General features: G+C 36.7%; 1 long non-coding RNA gene across 1 annotated transcript; it reads left to right on the top strand.

Annotated features, from left to right (window-relative positions):
* Positions 1-3,532: 3,532 nt before the first annotated feature.
* Positions 3,533-13,754, top strand: LOC146751651 (uncharacterized). The gene is made up of 2 exons (XR_014941326.1): positions 3,533-8,281; positions 9,572-13,754. It is a non-coding gene; the product is annotated as an uncharacterized LOC146751651 (long non-coding RNA).
* Positions 13,755-19,693: the final 5,939 nt, after the last annotated feature.

Below are 19,693 nucleotides of genomic sequence, written 5' to 3' on the forward strand. Positions count from 1 at the left end.
AACCTTCAAGGACCATTGACTCCAACCTCTGGCTCTACTCAGGACCACCCAAAATTCCAATTCTATGTCTGAGAGCTTTCTCCAAATGTTCCTTGAACTCTGGCTGCTTGGGGCTGTTCCATGTCTACCGCCCTCTGGTGAAGAACCTTTTCCCAATACCCAACCTGACCCTCTTCTGGTGCAACTCCACACCGTTTCCTTGGCTAAATTAGGCCTAACAAATGCCTTATAATAGACCTTTGTCTTAAGTGCTCACATTCTTATACTATTGGGCAGCTGTTGCCATTTGTCTGAGTTAACTACGGGGGGCAATGTCTGCTAGTCCATACATGTTTATTAGCAAATATAAAGGGGTATGGAAGATATCTGAATAATTGTCATGGATGTAAAAGAACAAATGGGCTGAATCAAAGCAGTGTTCAAAGGTGTGTTCCATCTTTCTCAGTACCCTGACAGACAAAATGGAATATTGAGAAATACTTTGCAACGTTATTTGTGGTTCAGACTCTTGAGAATTCTTAACCTTGCAGCTTGTACTGAGAGAAGAAAAATGCTCTGTTCAGTAGTAATATTTTATTGTCAGAAGTTGTGAATTTTGACCTTGGTTCGGCTATAAAATGTCACAAAAGCAAACTTTTTCTTGATGCCTCTTGGACTGTAAAACATTGAGTAACAGTGTGAGAGATGTCGTTATGTTTCTTGTATTGCTCTACATTGTTAAATTGTTCAATCGATATATTACAGTTGCGTTTGCACCTCATTTTGCTTTTTTCTATTTGTTTTAGGTCAATAAATGGACTTGTCGAAATTTTGGAGACACAAAGGTCGAGGTATTAGATTAACCTGTATTCCAACAAGTACCAAATCCTGTCCCACTGACATTATTTTTACAAAGCTTTCATTATGATCTGTTGGCTGTGCACATGCATACCTACCTGTACTGTGTTTTAATGTGTGCTTGTGTTCGAAGAGGTACAGAACGATTGTTCCCATCAGAGAATTAGATAACACTTAGGCATCCAATACAAATCACATCTTTCAGAAAACGGATTCTTGTGTGGTTTTTTTTTTGTTTGTTTGTTTGTTTAGTATTAATTTATTTTTTAACTGTATTCACTAAAATTCTCTTTTTATGCTCCCATATTACTGTACAGCTGAAAGCTGCTTTACTCCATGGTAGATAGCACTGACTGCTGACATCTGAAAATAGGGTTAGCTTCTGCTGCTTTGCATTGGAATAAGAGATCAGGAAAAAAAACCAACAAACATGAACAATTATTTATATGTTTAAAAATGAGTAATCGAAGCTTCAGTACACATAATTCTTACATGCAGTGAAAATACAAAGCTTTCTTTCTCTCCCTATCTGTGCAGAGTTGATCTTTCCAATGTGCCGGACCTGCATGCTTTAGACAGTCTATCTGGAATCAGGTATGGCCATAATTTCACTTTTATTAAAAGTAATGCTCATTGCATAGATACACGCATGAAGTAGGTACATTTACATTTAGGCAGAGTCTGCATCTGAATTTCTGTTGCATGTTCTAGTTCAGACACTTGTTTACAATTCTCAGTAAGAGTAAGAAGTAATAGAAAGAGGATGTTTTTCCACTTGAGATACATGCAGCAAAAGATTGTAGGGTTTGTAAAATGAAATGAGAGCCAAAGCACCCATGATTGTTTGGCGTTTTCCCCCCGTTTCCCTTGTTGAGGCTTTAAGTTGTCCATTAGTACTACTAGTAATCAATAAGATCTCAGTGCTTTTTTCTGGTTCTCTTAAAACTCAGAGGATTTAATTTTTTTCTTGCTTTACATTGTGATGAACTGGAGACCTTAGTTTTCACAGGAAACTCTGAGTTCCACAACAACCTAAGCCTTGGAAATGTTGTTCAGCGTGTTCCTGGATCCGTTATGTCCTCTGGTTCTTTTATGACTAAGAGGCTCAGCTTTAAATTAGGAAGCACTGCACAGTGTGCAGTGGGAATTAGCTTTGGGAATGAGTTAAGTAGAAAGTGGTGTATAGTATTTCACTTCATTTTATACTGCACATTTTACTCTTAGAAGCAATGGCTTTGTTCCTTTTTTACTTCCTAACATAGTTTCAAAAAGTGATGCCCAACAAATCATCCCACAGATGTCAGAAGTTACTTTTTTGTTTTATAAAGATGTAAGAGTGTAAAATGTAGATAGAAGTCCATGGCGACTTACTCTATGATGGTTAAAAGTTAGTAGGTCGTACTACTAGCCTTGTTGTGAAAATGGGTCTCCTAAGTCTTTCTTGTAAGACACTGACAGCTGAGTTAGAACAAAGCGTTTCTAACCATAACAGACTCTCTTGGCCCAAGGACAGCTTGAATCCAACCAGAAATGACCATCCAATAGGTCACTCCTTGCTTTATCACTCATATGTCAGAATTTTTTTCCTAATCTAGAAAGGAAATCCGTAATTGTTCTGTACATTACTATAGTCAAATTAGAGAATTGACAGTGGAATTCCAGCAGTTAATCTGTGGCAGACTTCCTATCACAGATCATTTGAAAGATCAAACAAACATAATTAAACATAACTATTCTGAGATTAAAGCTGAATTAACAGTTGAAAATTACTTTGATAACAGCACTTTAGTTTTGGTCTGCAGTACTGAAGAGTTTGTGTAGATCTTGTTTGAGATAATGACACTGCATCCATCCAGTGCAAATGCAACATCTGCTTGTTTACAGCTTGCAGAAAAAATTGGAGAGTATGAAGACAACAGATGCACATCTCGACAAGGTAATTACAACAAGCACTGCTTCAGTCTCGCTGTTAGAAGATAGTTCAGGATAACTGCAACCATGGCATACTAATCATCTTATTTTTTCAGAAGGTTTCAGGTAGAGAATAGTATGTTTAAGATCTCTGCAATATTACACTGAATGCCATGTACTTTGATATAGATAGATAGTAAATGTATATACTGAGTTCTGCTTTCAAATATGGTTTAAGAGTTCTGTTGTTGGAAACAGTGTTCTTGTACATGGAGAGCATTACTACAACAGACAAGTAATACTATTCTTTCAATATTTGTCCTTATTGAGCAATTGAGATTTGAGAATTGAGCCCTATACTTACACCTGATATTTATCCCGTAGGTCGAAATGATGTCAGTGTTTGTAGATATTGGGGAGTTGCTGTTCACAACTTTGCATTAATTAAGGTGTTAGAGAGACACATTCTGTGAGTGCTTCCCTTCGTTTTTACACAGAAAATCAACAGATCAACCTGTAACAGTGAATTAGGTTTTCCTATAAATTTGATATAAATCCTATAATGGCACGTGTGCTAGAAGGTTAGGAATGTGAAATGCTTTGTTTTTCCAGATATGTAACCCAGCTTTTATTTATGTCAGGGTAGAATCTCCTCTCTTGCTCTGTGCAATGAAACAATCCTTGCATATTACAGTGTAAATTGCATTTTTATCTTGGTGATTGTGTTTTATTTAGAGAGAAAATACAGTATTTTGTCTGTTTTGTGGTTTTGATTTTTAATAAATAATTGAAGGGGAAAGGGTCTGGCCTGTCACTCCTTTAGAGTATAAGCAGTTGTGTGCTAAATGCTGCTTTTAAGCATCTATCTTGTCTGTCTTGTGTGTCTTTCCATTTACAGGACATAGTGACAGTAACACTTGAAGTCCTAGGAAATATTAAGGAAGAAAACCTTAATCTCTTTATACAGGTAAATATGAATACATCGCAGTCAAGTGCGAAATCACTGTGTCCTTTTGTAGAAAATCATCTTACGCTGTTGTGTTTGTGAAAACATTTTTCCTCTTTGTAGAATCTTCTGTGGGAAAAGAATGTGAAAGATAGGACTGGATGTACCACGGATGTCATAAGACTGAAGGTTTGCCTGAAACTTCCAACCTCTTTGTTTTGTGCTTTCCCTCTTTTTAAATGGAAAGAAACTGCAGTGTATTGTCAGCCACATACAGGTCAAAGAGCAGACAAAAGAGAGAACATCAGTTTGTCATTGATCCATGTAGAGACACTTAAATACCTGCCAGCCAATGAGACCACTCAAGGTAGCTGACAGAGAAGCAAACCACAGTACTACTTGCTGTGTAGTGAAAGGGGAGACTTGCAGTCCCAAACATGAGTGGGACAGGATGAATGATCAGGACATAAGTGAAAGGAGGTGATGTTGTTTTCCCCTCCTTTGCTCTGAAAGGTCTCATCCATTTCACCTAGATGGCTCCTTATCTAGGGATGTAGTTACAGGTTTCTGTCCATGATTACAGTTATTGGCATAATAAACAGAAGTTTAACTGAGTGTAACAATGCAGCACAGTGCTAGCTATGGTCCCCCTAAAATTTTTTGATTACATCAGGCTGCAGTTTTAAAGATGTGATTTACACATAAGTGTATTCATCCCCGTGTACGATTCATTGCATAGTTCTGAGGTGAACGTTGGTGATGCTTGAGGATATACTTTCATTTTCCTTAAACCACAAAGCTAAGTAAATGATAAAAAAGTCGATTGCATGATTAGACAAGGTCTAAGGAAAACAATCAAATGTGCTGTGATTTGTTTCCTGAGAACATATGTGTGTCACAGGCAGCAAGGTAATTATTTCTACTTCACTGGAAGAAAGGTTTATTTCTTGACAAGTAGAACAACAGCAGCATAAAGCCGGCAGTGCTGATGCACTTCAAGCTGTCTGTTGTACTCATTAGCTGTACTGCTGATTAGAAGTATGCTTCTGTTGTACTGAGCTTTGGGATCCGAGTAATATTTACATTCTATTTTAGACAGTTTTCAAGTGATGAAAACTCTTTTAGTGCAACGTTTGGCATGTGAGTTAATGGACTTAGTTTTGAAGGTATTCCATTGTTAATTCCATTGCTAGTCATTTCACCACACAGATATTTGTTCTTTCTCAGCTATTGAGAGATTCTGTTTCAAGACAGTGTAAGTGTTAAGCATGAGAACTCAGTGGGAACAGACTCAGCATTTTTGCCTATTTTACATCACCTTGGACAGGTGATGAGGCTTTCATAGAGACATATATCATACATACAATCAAAGTGGCATGGTAGGAGATGACATTTAAATTTGCACAAATAATCCAGGTAACCGTCCAAATGAGAAGCTGAAGGCAGAGTATAGCAAAGTATAATTATTAATTGTAAGAATGGTTGTTACAAGAGATGACTCTGTTGCATTGTTATTTTGATCAACCTCTGCATATTTGTCAGAGGTTTTTCCCTGCTCTGTGTACTTGTAAAGTTGTTTTGTTTTTCTTTTTTTCTCCGTAAGTATTTTGTTTTTAAAGGTTTGTTTATATACTCTAACAGTTATTTTTCTGGTAAGGGACTGGTATCTATTCAAGGCAAATCTCATCAAGAGATAGTCCAAGGTGTCCATGAGCTGTATGATCTGGAAGAGACTGCAATAGAATGGAAAGAAGATGAAAAAAGAACCAATAGGTTCATTCCCAGGGTGAGAGAGTGAGGCAGACTACTACATACTGGATCGGATTAACAGCTGATGTAGTTGCCTGGAAGTAGAATAAAATGTCAGGTAACAGAGGCATCTAAGTAAAGTGTACTGAAAGAACAGACCTACAGAACAGTGAGGATTGGTAAGTGCAGAAATAGTTTTTCATTTCTAGCTTTTTCATTGATAGTTGGCCATAAAAATAGTTCCTTACAATGTAGTCACTTAAGCGGTATGAATGAAAATCATACATTGTGTAAAATGATTTTGGCATAGTTTAAATGCAAATTAATTTGAGCATTTTTTAAACATGCTTAATCCATCTGTTTTAATTATTGTCTAGCACTTGAGACAGGAGAAGCCAGAAGGCCTTGTCAATGAAGCATCTCGGTATGGATATCAAAACCACTTTTTTAATCATAGTCAGTGACTGCACTGTGCAGAAGATCATTCAAAATTGATTCTTTTTCTTTTCTAAGGTTTTCCCCTCCCTTGCTTTTAAACAAAGGTAGAAAACAAAACTTACTCTGTACTTCATTTGATCATTCTGCTTAGATATGAATTTTCTAATAAGTAGGTTGATCTGAAAATAATGCCTCCTCTTTTTTTCCATGGAAACTACAACAGATGGAGTACAAATAACAGGTTGAAAGAAGCTCAACTTTCAGCTACAAAAACAGTTTTCAGTATAGTCTCCTCACCATTAGCTATACATTTTTGCTAGCAGTGAAAAAGCCTCAGCATGCTGTGCTTGTAAACATTTCAGTGGCCATGGCTTGTCTTTCATGTCACTGGCTGCTGCTACTTATGTCTCCTGAAATGCACAAGCCACAAGTCACCTCAAGAAGCTAATACTGTAGTCATTCCATGATGTTTTAGTTGGCTGATGGTTTGGTTAATGTTTGCCTTCCTGTACTAACTAACAATCTAGTAATTTTACAGCGCTATGAGAGACATACTGCTTCTGCCTTACAAAAAACTGCTTGTTCAAGGTATTCCTTTTTTCTTTTTCCAAATGCATAGGCAGGTTGCATTAGCTGATCTTGTAATCGTCAATAAAACGGATTTGGTTTCAAGGGAAGAATTGAATAAAGTCAGACCAACTGTCAGGTATGAAATTTCTGGTATAACCGTGACATTGTACATGCTCAAATGTTATTAGAAATTAGATCTCATGATTGTTCCAACAGATCGTGTAGTGAAAAAGAGCAGTGAGAAAGCAGTGAAAAAGAGTCTGCCCCTTTCTGGAGATGTTTCCAGTGCATTTCTGTGCTTCCACAGTATTATCGGCTTGCCTAAGTAAGATTTGATGTTACCTGCTCAGAAGTGTAGAATTATAGAATAGAATCCAAGAATGCTTTTAAGTTGGAAGGAACCTTCAAGGACCATTGACTCCAACCTCTGGCTCTACTCAGGACCACCCAAAATTCCAATTCTATGTCTGAGAGCTTTCTCCAAATGTTCCTTGAACTCTGGCTGCTTGGGGCTGTTCCATGTCTACCGCCCTCTGGTGAAGAACCTTTTCCCAATACCCAACCTGACCCTCTTCTGGTGCAACTCCACACCGTTTCCTTGGCTAAATTAGGCCTAACAAATGCCTTATAATAGACCTTTGTCTTAAGTGCTCACATTCTTATACTATTGGGCAGCTGTTGCCATTTGTCTGAGTTAACTACGGGGGGCAATGTCTGCTAGTCCATACATGTTTATTAGCAAATATAAAGGGGTATGGAAGATATCTGAATAATTGTCATGGATGTAAAAGAACAAATGGGCTGAATCAAAGCAGTGTTCAAAGGTGTGTTCCATCTTTCTCAGTACCCTGACAGACAAAATGGAATATTGAGAAATACTTTGCAACGTTATTTGTGGTTCAGACTCTTGAGAATTCTTAACCTTGCAGCTTGTACTGAGAGAAGAAAAATGCTCTGTTCAGTAGTAATATTTTATTGTCAGAAGTTGTGAATTTTGACCTTGGTTCGGCTATAAAATGTCACAAAAGCAAACTTTTTCTTGATGCCTCTTGGACTGTAAAACATTGAGTAACAGTGTGAGAGATGTCGTTATGTTTCTTGTATTGCTCTACATTGTTAAATTGTTCAATCGATATATTACAGTTGCGTTTGCACCTCATTTTGCTTTTTTCTATTTGTTTTAGGTCAATAAATGGACTTGTCGAAATTTTGGAGACACAAAGGTCGAGGTATTAGATTAACCTGTATTCCAACAAGTACCAAATCCTGTCCCACTGACATTATTTTTACAAAGCTTTCATTATGATCTGTTGGCTGTGCACATGCATACCTACCTGTACTGTGTTTTAATGTGTGCTTGTGTTCGAAGAGGTACAGAACGATTGTTCCCATCAGAGAATTAGATAACACTTAGGCATCCAATACAAATCACATCTTTCAGAAAACGGATTCTTGTGTGGTTTTTTTTTTGTTTGTTTGTTTGTTTAGTATTAATTTATTTTTTAACTGTATTCACTAAAATTCTCTTTTTATGCTCCCATATTACTGTACAGCTGAAAGCTGCTTTACTCCATGGTAGATAGCACTGACTGCTGACATCTGAAAATAGGGCTAGCTTCTGCTGCTTTGCATTGGAATAAGAGATCAGGAAAAAAAACCAACAAACATGAACAATTATTTATATGTTTAAAAATGAGTAATCGAAGCTTCAGTACACATAATTCTTACATGCAGTGAAAATACAAAGCTTTCTTTCTCTCCCTATCTGTGCAGAGTTGATCTTTCCAATGTGCCGGACCTGCATGCTTTAGACAGTCTATCTGGAATCAGGTATGGCCATAATTTCACTTTTATTAAAAGTAATGCTCATTGCATAGATACACGCATGAAGTAGGTACATTTACATTTAGGCAGAGTCTGCATCTGAATTTCTGTTGCATGTTCTAGTTCAGACACTTGTTTACAATTCTCAGTAAGAGTAAGAAGTAATAGAAAGAGGATGTTTTTCCACTTGAGATACATGCAGCAAAAGATTGTAGGGTTTGTAAAATGAAATGAGAGCCAAAGCACCCATGATTGTTTGGCGTTTTCCCCCCGTTTCCCTTGTTGAGGCTTTAAGTTGTCCATTAGTACTACTAGTAATCAATAACATCTCAGTGCTTTTTTCTGGTTCTCTTAAAACTCAGAGGATTTAATTTTTTTCTTGCTTTACATTGTGATGAACTGGAGACCTTAGTTTTCACAGGAAACTCTGAGTTCCACAACAACCTAAGCCTTGGAAATGTTGTTCAGCGTGTTCCTGGATCCGTTATGTCCTCTGGTTCTTTTATGACTAAGAGGCTCAGCTTTAAATTAGGAAACACTGCACAGTGTGCAGTGGGAATTAGCTTTGGGAATGAGTTAAGTAGAAAGTGGTGTATAGTATTTCACTTCATTTTATACTGCACATTTTACTCTTAGAAGCAATGGCTTTGTTCCTTTTTTACTTCCTAACATAGTTTCAAAAAGTGATGCCCAACAAATCATCCCACAGATGTCAGAAGTTACTTTTTTGTTTTATAAAGATGTAAGAGTGTAAAATGTAGATAGAAGTCCATGGCGACTTACTCTATGATGGTTAAAAGTTAGTAGGTCGTACTACTAGCCTTGTTGTGAAAATGGGTCTCCTAAGTCTTTCTTGTAAGACACTGACAGCTGAGTTAGAACAAAGCGTTTCTAACCATAACAGACTCTCTTGGCCCAAGGACAGCTTGAATCCAACCAGAAATGACCATCCAATAGGTCACTCCTTGCTTTATCACTCATATGTCAGAATTTTTTTCCTAATCTAGAAAGGAAATCCGTAATTGTTCTGTACATTACTATAGTCAAATTAGAGAATTGACAGTGGAATTCCAGCAGTTAATCTGTGGCAGACTTCCTATCACAGATCATTTGAAAGATCAAACAAACATAATTAAACATAACTATTCTGAGATTAAAGCTGAATTAACAGTTGAAAATTACTTTGATAACAGCACTTTAGTTTTGGTCTGCAGTACTGAAGAGTTTGTGTAGATCTTGTTTGAGATAATGACACTGCATCCATCCAGTGCAAATGCAACATCTGCTTGTTTACAGCTTGCAGAAAAAATTGGAGAGTATGAAGACAACAGATGCACATCTCGACAAGGTAATTACAACAAGCACTGCTTCAGTCTCGCTGTTAGAAGATAGTTCAGGATAACTGCAACCATGGCATACTAATCATCTTATTTTTTCAGAAGGTTTCAGGTAGAGAATAGTATGTTTAAGATCTCTGCAATATTACACTGAATGCCATGTACTTTGATATAGATAGATAGTAAATGTATATACTGAGTTCTGCTTTCAAATATGGTTTAAGAGTTCTATTGTTGGAAACAGTGTTCTTGTACATGGAGAGCATTACTACAACAGACAAGTAATACTATTCTTTCAATATTTGTCCTTATTGAGCAATTGAGATTTGAGAATTGAGCCCTATACTTACACCTGATATTTATCCCGTAGGTCGAAATGATGTCAGTGTTTGTAGATATTGGGGAGTTGCTGTTCACAACTTTGCATTAATTAAGGTGTTAGAGAGACACATTCTGTGAGTGCTTCCCTTCGTTTTTACACAGAAAATCAACAGATCAACCTGTAACAGTGAATTAGGTTTTCCTATAAATTTGATATAAATCCTATAATGGCACGTGTGCTAGAAGGTTAGGAATGTGAAATGCTTTGTTTTTCCAGATATGTAACCCAGCTTTTATTTATGTCAGGGTAGAATCTCCTCTCTTGCTCTGTGCAATAAAACAATCCTTGCATATTACAGTGTAAATTGCATTTTTATCTTGGTGATTGTGTTTTATTTAGAGAGAAAATACAGTATTTTGTCTGTTTTGTGGTTTTGATTTTTAATAAATAATTGAAGGGGAAAGGGTCTGGCCTGTCACTCCTTTAGAGTATAAGCAGTTGTGTGCTAAATGCTGCTTTTAAGCATCTATCTTGTCTGTCTTGTGTGTCTTTCCATTTACAGGACATAGTGACAGTAACACTTGAAGTCCTAGGAAATATTAAGGAAGAAAACCTTAATCTCTTTATACAGGTAAATATGAATACATCGCAGTCAAGTGCGAAATCACTGTGTCCTTTTGTAGAAAATCATCTTACGCTGTTGTGTTTGTGAAAACATTTTTCCTCTTTGTAGAATCTTCTGTGGGAAAAGAATGTGAAAGATAGGACTGGATGTACCACGGATGTCATAAGACTGAAGGTTTGCCTGAAACTTCCAACCTCTTTGTTTTGTGCTTTCCCTCTTTTTAAATGGAAAGAAACTGCAGTGTATTGTCAGCCACATACAGGTCAAAGAGCAGACAAAAGAGAGAACATCAGTTTGTCATTGATCCATGTAGAGACACTTAAATACCTGCCAGCCAATGTGACCACTCAAGGTAGCTGACAGAGAAGCAAACCACAGTACTACTTGCTGTGTAGTGAAAGGGGAGACTTGCAGTCCCAAACATGAGTGGGACAGGATGAATGATCAGGACATAAGTGAAAGGAGGTGATGTTGTTTTCCCCTCCTTTGCTCTGAAAGGTCTCATCCATTTCACCTAGATGGCTCCTTATCTAGGGATGTAGTTACAGGTTTCTGTCCATGATTACAGTTATTGGCATAATAAACAGAAGTTTAATTGAGTGTAACAATGCAGCACAGTGCTAGCTATGGTCCCCCTAAAATTTTTTGATTACATCAGGCTGCAGTTTTAAAGATGTGATTTACACATAAGTGTATTCATCCCCGTGTACGATTCATTGCATAGTTCTGAGGTGAACGTTGGTGATGCTTGAGGATATACTTTCATTTTCCTTAAACCACAAAGCTAAGTAAATGATAAAAAAGTCGATTGCATGATTAGACAAGGTCTAAGGAAAACAATCAAATGTGCTGTGATTTGTTTCCTGAGAACATATGTGTGTCACAGGCAGCAAGGTAATTATTTCTACTTCACTGGAAGAAAGGTTTATTTCTTGACAAGTAGAACAACAGCAGCATAAAGCCGGCAGTGCTGATGCACTTCAAGCTGTCTGTTGTACTCATTAGCTGTACTGCTGATTAGAAGTATGCTTCTGTTGTACTGAGCTTTGGGATCCGAGTAATATTTACATTCTATTTTAGACAGTTTTCAAGTGATGAAAACTCTTTTAGTGCAACGTTTGGCATGTGAGTTAATGGACTTAGTTTTGAAGGTATTCCATTGTTAATTCCATTGCTAGTCATTTCACCACACAGATATTTGTTCTTTCTCAGCTATTGAGAGATTCTGTTTCAAGACAGTGTAAGTGTTAAGCATGAGAACTCAGTGGGAACAGACTCAGCATTTTTGCCTATTTTACATCACCTTGGACAGGTGATGAGGCTTTCATAGAGACATATATCATACATACAATCAAAGTGGCATGGTAGGAGATGACATTTAAATTTGCACAAATAATCCAGGTAACCGTCCAAATGAGAAGCTGAAGGCAGAGTATAGCAAAGTATAATTATTAATTGTAAGAATGGTTGTTACAAGAGATGACTCTGTTGCATTGTTATTTTGATCAACCTCTGCATATTTGTCAGAGGTTTTTCCCTGCTCTGTGTACTTGTAAAGTTGTTTTGTTTTTCTTTTTTTCTCCGTAAGTATTTTGTTTTTAAAGGTTTGTTTATATACTCTAACAGTTATTTTTCTGGTAAGGGACTGGTATCTATTCAAGGCAAATCTCATCAAGAGATAGTCCAAGGTGTCCATGAGCTGTATGATCTGGAAGAGACTGCAATAGAATGGAAAGAAGATGAAAAAAGAACCAATAGGTTCATTCCCAGGGTGAGAGAGTGAGGCAGACTACTACATACTGGATCGGATTAACAGCTGATGTAGTTGCCTGGAAGTAGAATAAAATGTCAGGTAACAGAGGCATCTAAGTAAAGTGTACTGAAAGAACAGACCTACAGAACAGTGAGGATTGGTAAGTGCAGAAATAGTTTTTCATTTCTAGCTTTTTCATTGATAGTTGGCCATAAAAATAGTTCCTTACAATGTAGTCACTTAAGCGGTATGAATGAAAATCATACATTGTGTAAAATGATTTTGGCATAGTTTAAATGCAAATTAATTTGAGCATTTTTTAAACATGCTTAATCCATCTGTTTTAATTATTGTCTAGCACTTGAGACAGGAGAAGCCAGAAGGCCTTGTCAATGAAGCATCTCGGTATGGATATCAAAACCACTTTTTTAATCATAGTCAGTGACTGCACTGTGCGGAAGATCATTCAAAATTGATTCTTTTTCTTTTCTAAGGTTTTCCCCTCCCTTGCTTTTAAACAAAGGTAGAAAACAAAACTTACTCTGTACTTCATTTGATCATTCTGCTTAGATATGAATTTTCTAATAAGTAGGTTGATCTGAAAATAATGCCTCCTCTTTTTTTCCATGGAAACTACAACAGATGGAGTACAAATAACAGGTTGAAAGAAGCTCAACTTTCAGCTACAAAAACAGTTTTCAGTATAGTCTCCTCACCATTAGCTATACATTTTTGCTAGCAGTGAAAAAGCCTCAGCATGCTGTGCTTGTAAACATTTCAGTGGCCATGGCTTGTCTTTCATGTCACTGGCTGCTGCTACTTATGTCTCCTGAAATGCACAAGCCACAAGTCACCTCAAGAAGCTAATACTGTAGTCATTCCATGATGTTTTAGTTGGCTGATGGTTTGGTTAATGTTTGCCTTCCTGTACTAACTAACAATCTAGTAATTTTACAGCGCTATGAGAGACATACTGCTTCTGCCTTACAAAAAACTGCTTGTTCAAGGTATTCCTTTTTTCTTTTTCCAAATGCATAGGCAGGTTGCATTAGCTGATCTTGTAATCGTCAATAAAACGGATTTGGTTTCAAGGGAAGAATTGAATAAAGTCAGACCAACTGTCAGGTATGAAATTTCTGGTATAACCGTGACATTGTACATGCTCAAATGTTATTAGAAATTAGATCTCATGATTGTTCCAACAGATCGTGTAGTGAAAAAGAGCAGTGAGAAAGCAGTGAAAAAGAGTCTGCGCCTTTCTGGAGATGTTTCCAGTGCATTTCTGTGCTTCCACAGTATTATCGGCTTGCCTAAGTAAGATTTGATGTTACCTGCTCAGAAGTGTAGAATTATAGAATAGAATCAAAGAATGCTTTTAAGTTGGAAGGAACCTTCAAGGACCATTGACTCCAACCTCTGGCTCTACTCAGGACCACCCAAAATTCCAATTCTATGTCTGAGAGCTTTCTCCAAATGTTCCTTGAACTCTGGCTGCTTGGGGCTGTTCCATGTCTACCGCCCTCTGGTGAAGAACCTTTTCCCAATACCCAACCTGACCCTCTTCTGGTGCAACTCCACACCGTTTCCTTGGCTAAATTAGGCCTAACAAATGCCTTATAATAGACCTTTGTCTTAAGTGCTCACATTCTTATACTATTGGGCAGCTGTTGCCATTTGTCTGAGTTAACTACGGGGGGCAATGTCTGCTAGTCCATACATGTTTATTAGCAAATATAAAGGGGTATGGAAGATATCTGAATAATTGTCATGGATGTAAAAGAACAAACGGGCTGAATCAAAGCAGTGTTCAAAGGTGTGTTCCATCTTTCTCAGTACCCTGACAGACAAAATGGAATATTGAGAAATACTTTGCAACGTTATTTGTGGTTCAGACTCTTGAGAATTCTTAACCTTGCAGCTTGTACTGAGAGAAGAAAAATGCTCTGTTCAGTAGTAATATTTTATTGTCAGAAGTTGTGAATTTTGACCTTGGTTCGGCTATAAAATGTCACAAAAGCAAACTTTTTCTTGATGCCTCTTGGACTGTAAAACATTGAGTAACAGTGTGAGAGATGTCGTTATGTTTCTTGTATTGCTCTACATTGTTAAATTGTTCAATCGATATATTACAGTTGCGTTTGCACCTCATTTTGCTTTTTTCTATTTGTTTTAGGTCAATAAATGGACTTGTCGAAATTTTGGAGACACAAAGGTCGAGGTATTAGATTAACCTGTATTCCAACAAGTACCAAATCCTGTCCCACTGACATTATTTTTACCAAGCTTTCATTATGATCTGTTGGCTGTGCACATGCATACCTACATGTACTGTGTTTTAATGTGTGCTTGTGTTCGAAGAGGTACAGAACGATTGTTCCCATCAGAGAATTAGATAACACTTAGGCATCCAATACAAATCACATCTTTCAGAAAACGGATTCTTGTGTGGTTTTTTTTTTGTTTGTTTGTTTGTTTAGTATTAATTTATTTTTTAACTGTATTCACTAAAATTCTCTTTTTATGCTCCCATATTACTGTACAGCTGAAAGCTGCTTTACTCCATGGTAGATAGCACTGACTGCTGACATCTGAAAATAGGGCTAGCTTCTGCTGCTTTGCATTGGAATAAGAGATCAGGAAAAAAAACCAACAAACATGAACAATTATTTATATGTTTAAAAATGAGTAATCGAAGCTTCAGTACACATAATTCTTACATGCAGTGAAAATACAAAGCTTTCTTTCTCTCCCTATCTGTGCAGAGTTGATCTTTCCAATGTGCCGGACCTGCATGCTTTAGACAGTCTATCTGGAATCAGGTATGGCCATAATTTCACTTTTATTAAAAGTAATGCTCATTGCATAGATACACGCATGAAGTAGGTACATTTACATTTAGGCAGAGTCTGCATCTGAATTTCTGTTGCATGTTCTAGTTCAGACACTTGTTTACAATTCTCAGTAAGAGTAAGAAGTAATAGAAAGAGGATGTTTTTCCACTTGAGATACATGCAGCAAAAGATTGTAGGGTTTGTAAAATGAAATGAGAGCCAAAGCACCCATGATTGTTTGGCGTTTTCCCCCCGTTTCCCTTGTTGAGGCTTTAAGTTGTCCATTAGTACTACTAGTAATCAATAAGATCTCAGTGCTTTTTTCTGGTTCTCTTAAAACTCAGAGGATTTAATTTTTTTCTTGCTTTACATTGTGATGAACTGGAGACCTTAGTTTTCACAGGAAACTCTGAGTTCCACAACAACCTAAGCCTTGGAAATGTTGTTCAGCGTGTTCCTGGATCCGTTATGTCCTCTGGTTCTTTTATGACTAAGAGGCTCAGCTTTAAATTAGCAAACACTGCACAGTGTGCAGTGGGAATTAGCTTTGGGAATGAGTTAAGTAGAAAGTGGTGTATAGTATTTCACTTCATTTTATACTGCACATTTTACTCTTAGAAGCAATGGCTTTGTTCATTTTTTACTTCCTAACATAGTTTCAAAAAGTGGTGCCCAACAAATCATCCCACAGATGTCAGAAGTTACTTTTTTGTTTTATAAAGATGTAAGAGTGTAAAATGTAGATAGAAGTCCATGGCGACTTACTCTGTGATGGTTAAAAGTTAATAGGAGGGTCGTACTACTAGCCTTGTTGTGAAGATGGGTCTCCTAAGTCTTTCTTGTAAGACACTGACAGCTGAGTTAGAACAGAGCGTTTCTAACCATAACAGACTCTCTTGGCCCAAGGACAGCTTTAATCCAACCAGAAATGACCATCCAATAGGTCACTCCTTGCTTTATCACTCTTAGGTCAGAATTTTTTTCCTAATCTAGAAAGGAAATCCGTAATTGTTCTGTACATTACTATAGTCAAATTAGATAATTGGCAGTGGAATTCCAGCAGTTAAGCTGTGGCAGACTTCCTATCACAGATCATTTGAAAGATCAAACAAACATAATTAAACATAACTATTCTGAGATTAAAGCTGAATTAACAGTTGAAAATTACTTTGATAACAGCACTTTAGTTTTGGTCTGCAGTACTGAAGAGTTTGTGTAGATCTTGTTTGAGATAATGACACTGCATCCATCCAGTGCAAATGCAACATCTGCTTGTTTACAGCTTGCAGAAAAAATTCGAGAGTATGAAGACAACAGATGCACATCTCGACAAGGTAATTACAACAAGCACTGCTTCAGTCTCGCTGTTAGAAGCTAGTTCAGGATAACTGCAACCATGGCATACTAATCATCTTATTTTTTCAGAAGGTTTCAGGTAGAGAATAGTATGTTTAAGATCTCTGCAATATTACACTGAATGCCATGTACTTTGATATAGATAGATAGTAAATGTATATACTGAGTTCTGCTTTCAAATATGGCTTAAGAGTAATTCACAACATCCTTCTCTCCACATTGGGAAGATATAAATTTGATTGGTGAACTTTTCTATGAATGAAGAATTGGATGTAGGATTGGGTCCAGAGACAGCTTGTCAGTGGCTCAATGTCTGGATGGAGTTTGGTGATGATTGGTGCCCGCTCTACAAAACTGACAGAACAACACCGTTTTTATCAGGACACACTCTGTAAGATTTACTTTTTCTTTAATTATTTATTTTTTAATTTTTTTCCTTTGCCAAAGAAAAGTGGGAGTGTCATCAGCTTTTCCATAGCACAGGATCAGCTTAAGTCAAGGTCTCTTCTCTTCTCTTCTCTTTTCTCTTCTTTTCTCTTTTCTCTTCTTTTCTTTTCTTTTCTTTTCTTTTCTTTTCTTTTCTTTTCTTTTCTTTTCTTTTTCTTTTCTTTTCTTTCTTCTCTTCTCTTCTCTTCTCTTCTCTTCTCTTCTCTTCTCTTCTCTTCTCTTCTCTTCTCTTCTCTTTTCTTTTCTTTCTTTTCTTTTCTTTTCTTTTCTTTTCTTCCTTTCCTTTATTTCCTTTTTCCCTTCTCTTCTCTTCTCTTCTCTTCTCTCTCTTCTCTTCTCTTCTCTTCTCTTCTTTCTCTCTCTTCTCTTCTCTTCTCTTCTCTTCTCTTCTCTTCTCTTCTCTTTCTCTTCTCTACTTTTCTCTACTTTTCTCTACTTTTCTCTACTTTTCTTCTCTTTTCCTTCCTTTCCTTTCCTTTCCTTTCCTTTCCTTTCTTTCCTTTCCTTTCCTTTCCTTTCCTTTCCTTTCCTTTCCTTTCCTTTCCTTTCCTTTCCTTTCCTTTCCTTTCCTTTCCTTTCCTTTCCTTTCCTTTCCTTTCCTTTCCTTTCCTTTCCTTTCCTTTTTTCTCCCTTCCCTTCCCTTCCCTTCCCTTCCCTTCCTTCCCTTCCCTTCCCTTCCCTTCCCTTCCCTTCCCTTCCCTTCCCTTCCCTTCCCTTCCCTTCCCTTCCCTTCCCTTCCCTTCCCTTCCTTCCCTTCCCTTCCCTTCCCTTCCCTTCCCTTCCCTTCCCTTCCCTTCCCTTCCCTTCTCATTCCCATTCCCATTCCTTTCCTTTCTTCCTTTTTTTTTTTTAATCCTCTATTCCCTCTCCTCCTCTCCCACCCCCTCCCCTTCTCTCCCCTCCTGTCCTCTCCCTTCCCATCCTTACCCCTCCCCTCCCCTCTTTTTCTTTTTCTTCCCCCTTTTCATATTTTTCTAATTCTTCTCCAATTCTTCTTCTCTATCTTCATTTTTTCTTCTTCTGCCTAGCTTTTTTCTCTATTTTCATTTTCGTTGCAACTTTCTTAAAATTTTTCACATTCTTCATTATTTCTTGCTTTTCATCTTTCTTTTCTTTTTTTTCTATTCCTCTTCCTTTTCCTCTCCCATTTCCCCCCCTGTTTTCTTTTGCTTTTGGTTCTCCTTACCCTATTTGTTTTTCTTTTCCTTCCCCAGTTTCTGTTCTCCTTTCTCTTTTTCTTCCCTATTTAATTTTCATTTTCTCTTCCTTCCCTCTTTATACTTTTTTTTTTTAATTTCCCCTTTATGTTTCCCTTTCCCCTTCCTTTTCCCTTTCCTTGTCTTACCTTTCTTTATATTTTTCCTTTTTTAAAATTTTTCTTTCTTTTCTTCTTTTTCTCCCCTTCTTTCCTTTGGCTTTTTTTTTTTTTTCTTTCTTCCCCTCTTTGTTTCTTCTTTCTCCCCCATTTTCTTTCTCTTCTCCTTTTTCTATTCTTTTTCTTCCCTATTATCATTCTTCTTCTATTTTCTTCCCTGTTTTCTTCCCTCTTTTTTCTCCCTTTATCTTTACTTTCCCCTTTTGTTTTTGTTTTTTTTGCCCTATTTCTTTTTCTTTACCCTTTTCTTCCCTATCTTCATTTATTTTTTCTTCTTTCTTGCTTTCTTTTTAATTTTCATTTTCTTTCCATTTTTCCTCCCCTTATCTCATTCTTTTTTATTTCTTGCTTTTCTTCTCTCTTTTCTTTTTTCCTCCTTTTTATTGTTCTTTTTCTTCCTACTTTTAAAAGCTTGATATCTTTTTTCTTATTTTCTTCCCCCCTTTTTTTTGTTCCCATATATTCTTTACTTCTTTTCCTCTTCCTTTTCCATTTCCCCCCCTATTTTCTATTGCTATTGGTTCTTCTTACCCTGTTTTTCTTTTGCTTCTCCCACTTCTGTTCTTTTTCGTTTTTCTTCCCTATTTCATTTTCATTTTCTATTCCACCTTTGCTTCCCTCCTTTTTCTTGCCCTTCTTTTTTTCTTCCCCTTTATGTTTCCCTTCTTCTTTTCTATTTCCTTTTCTTTTCTTTTCTTTTCTTTTCTTTTCTTTTCTTTTCTTTTCTTTTCTTTTCTTTTCTTTTCTTTTCTTTTCTTTTCTTTTCTTTTCTTTTCTTTTCTTTTCTTTTCTTTTCTTTTCTTTTCTTTTCTTTCTCTTTTCTTCTTTTTCTTCCCTATTATCATTCTTGTCTATTTTCTTCCCTGTTTTCTTCCCTCTTTCTTCTTCCACTTTTATCTTTACTCTCCACTTTCTGTTTCCGTTTTTTTTTCCTATTTATTTTTTTTTGAACTTTTTGTTCCCTATCTTCCTTTTATTTTTCTCCTTTCATGCTTTTTTTAATTTTCATTTTCTTTCCATTTTTCCTCCCCATTTCTCCTTCTTTTTTATTTCTTGCTTTTCTTCTCTATTTTCTTCCCCCCCCCCCTTTTTTAACTTTTTTTCCTAGTCTTAAAAACTTGATAATTTATTTCATAATAAATGTTTCTTCCCTTACCCCCCGCCCCCTTTTTTTTTGTTCCCATTTATTTTTACTTCTTTTCCTCTTCCTTTTACATTCCCCTCCCCCCCCTTTCAATTTTTTTTTGGCGTTTGGTTCTTTTACACTACTTGTTTTTCTTTTGCTTCTCCCATTACTCTTCTTTTTTTCTTTTCTTCAATATTTAATGTTCTTATTCTATTTTCTTCCCCCTTTCCTTCCCTATATTTATTG

The sequence above is a fragment of the Coturnix japonica genome, unplaced genomic scaffold, assembly GCF_054131305.1.
Source record: "Coturnix japonica strain WE unplaced genomic scaffold, WE-NBRP24 Scf070, whole genome shotgun sequence".
Taxonomy (NCBI): Eukaryota; Metazoa; Chordata; class Aves; order Galliformes; family Phasianidae; genus Coturnix; species Coturnix japonica.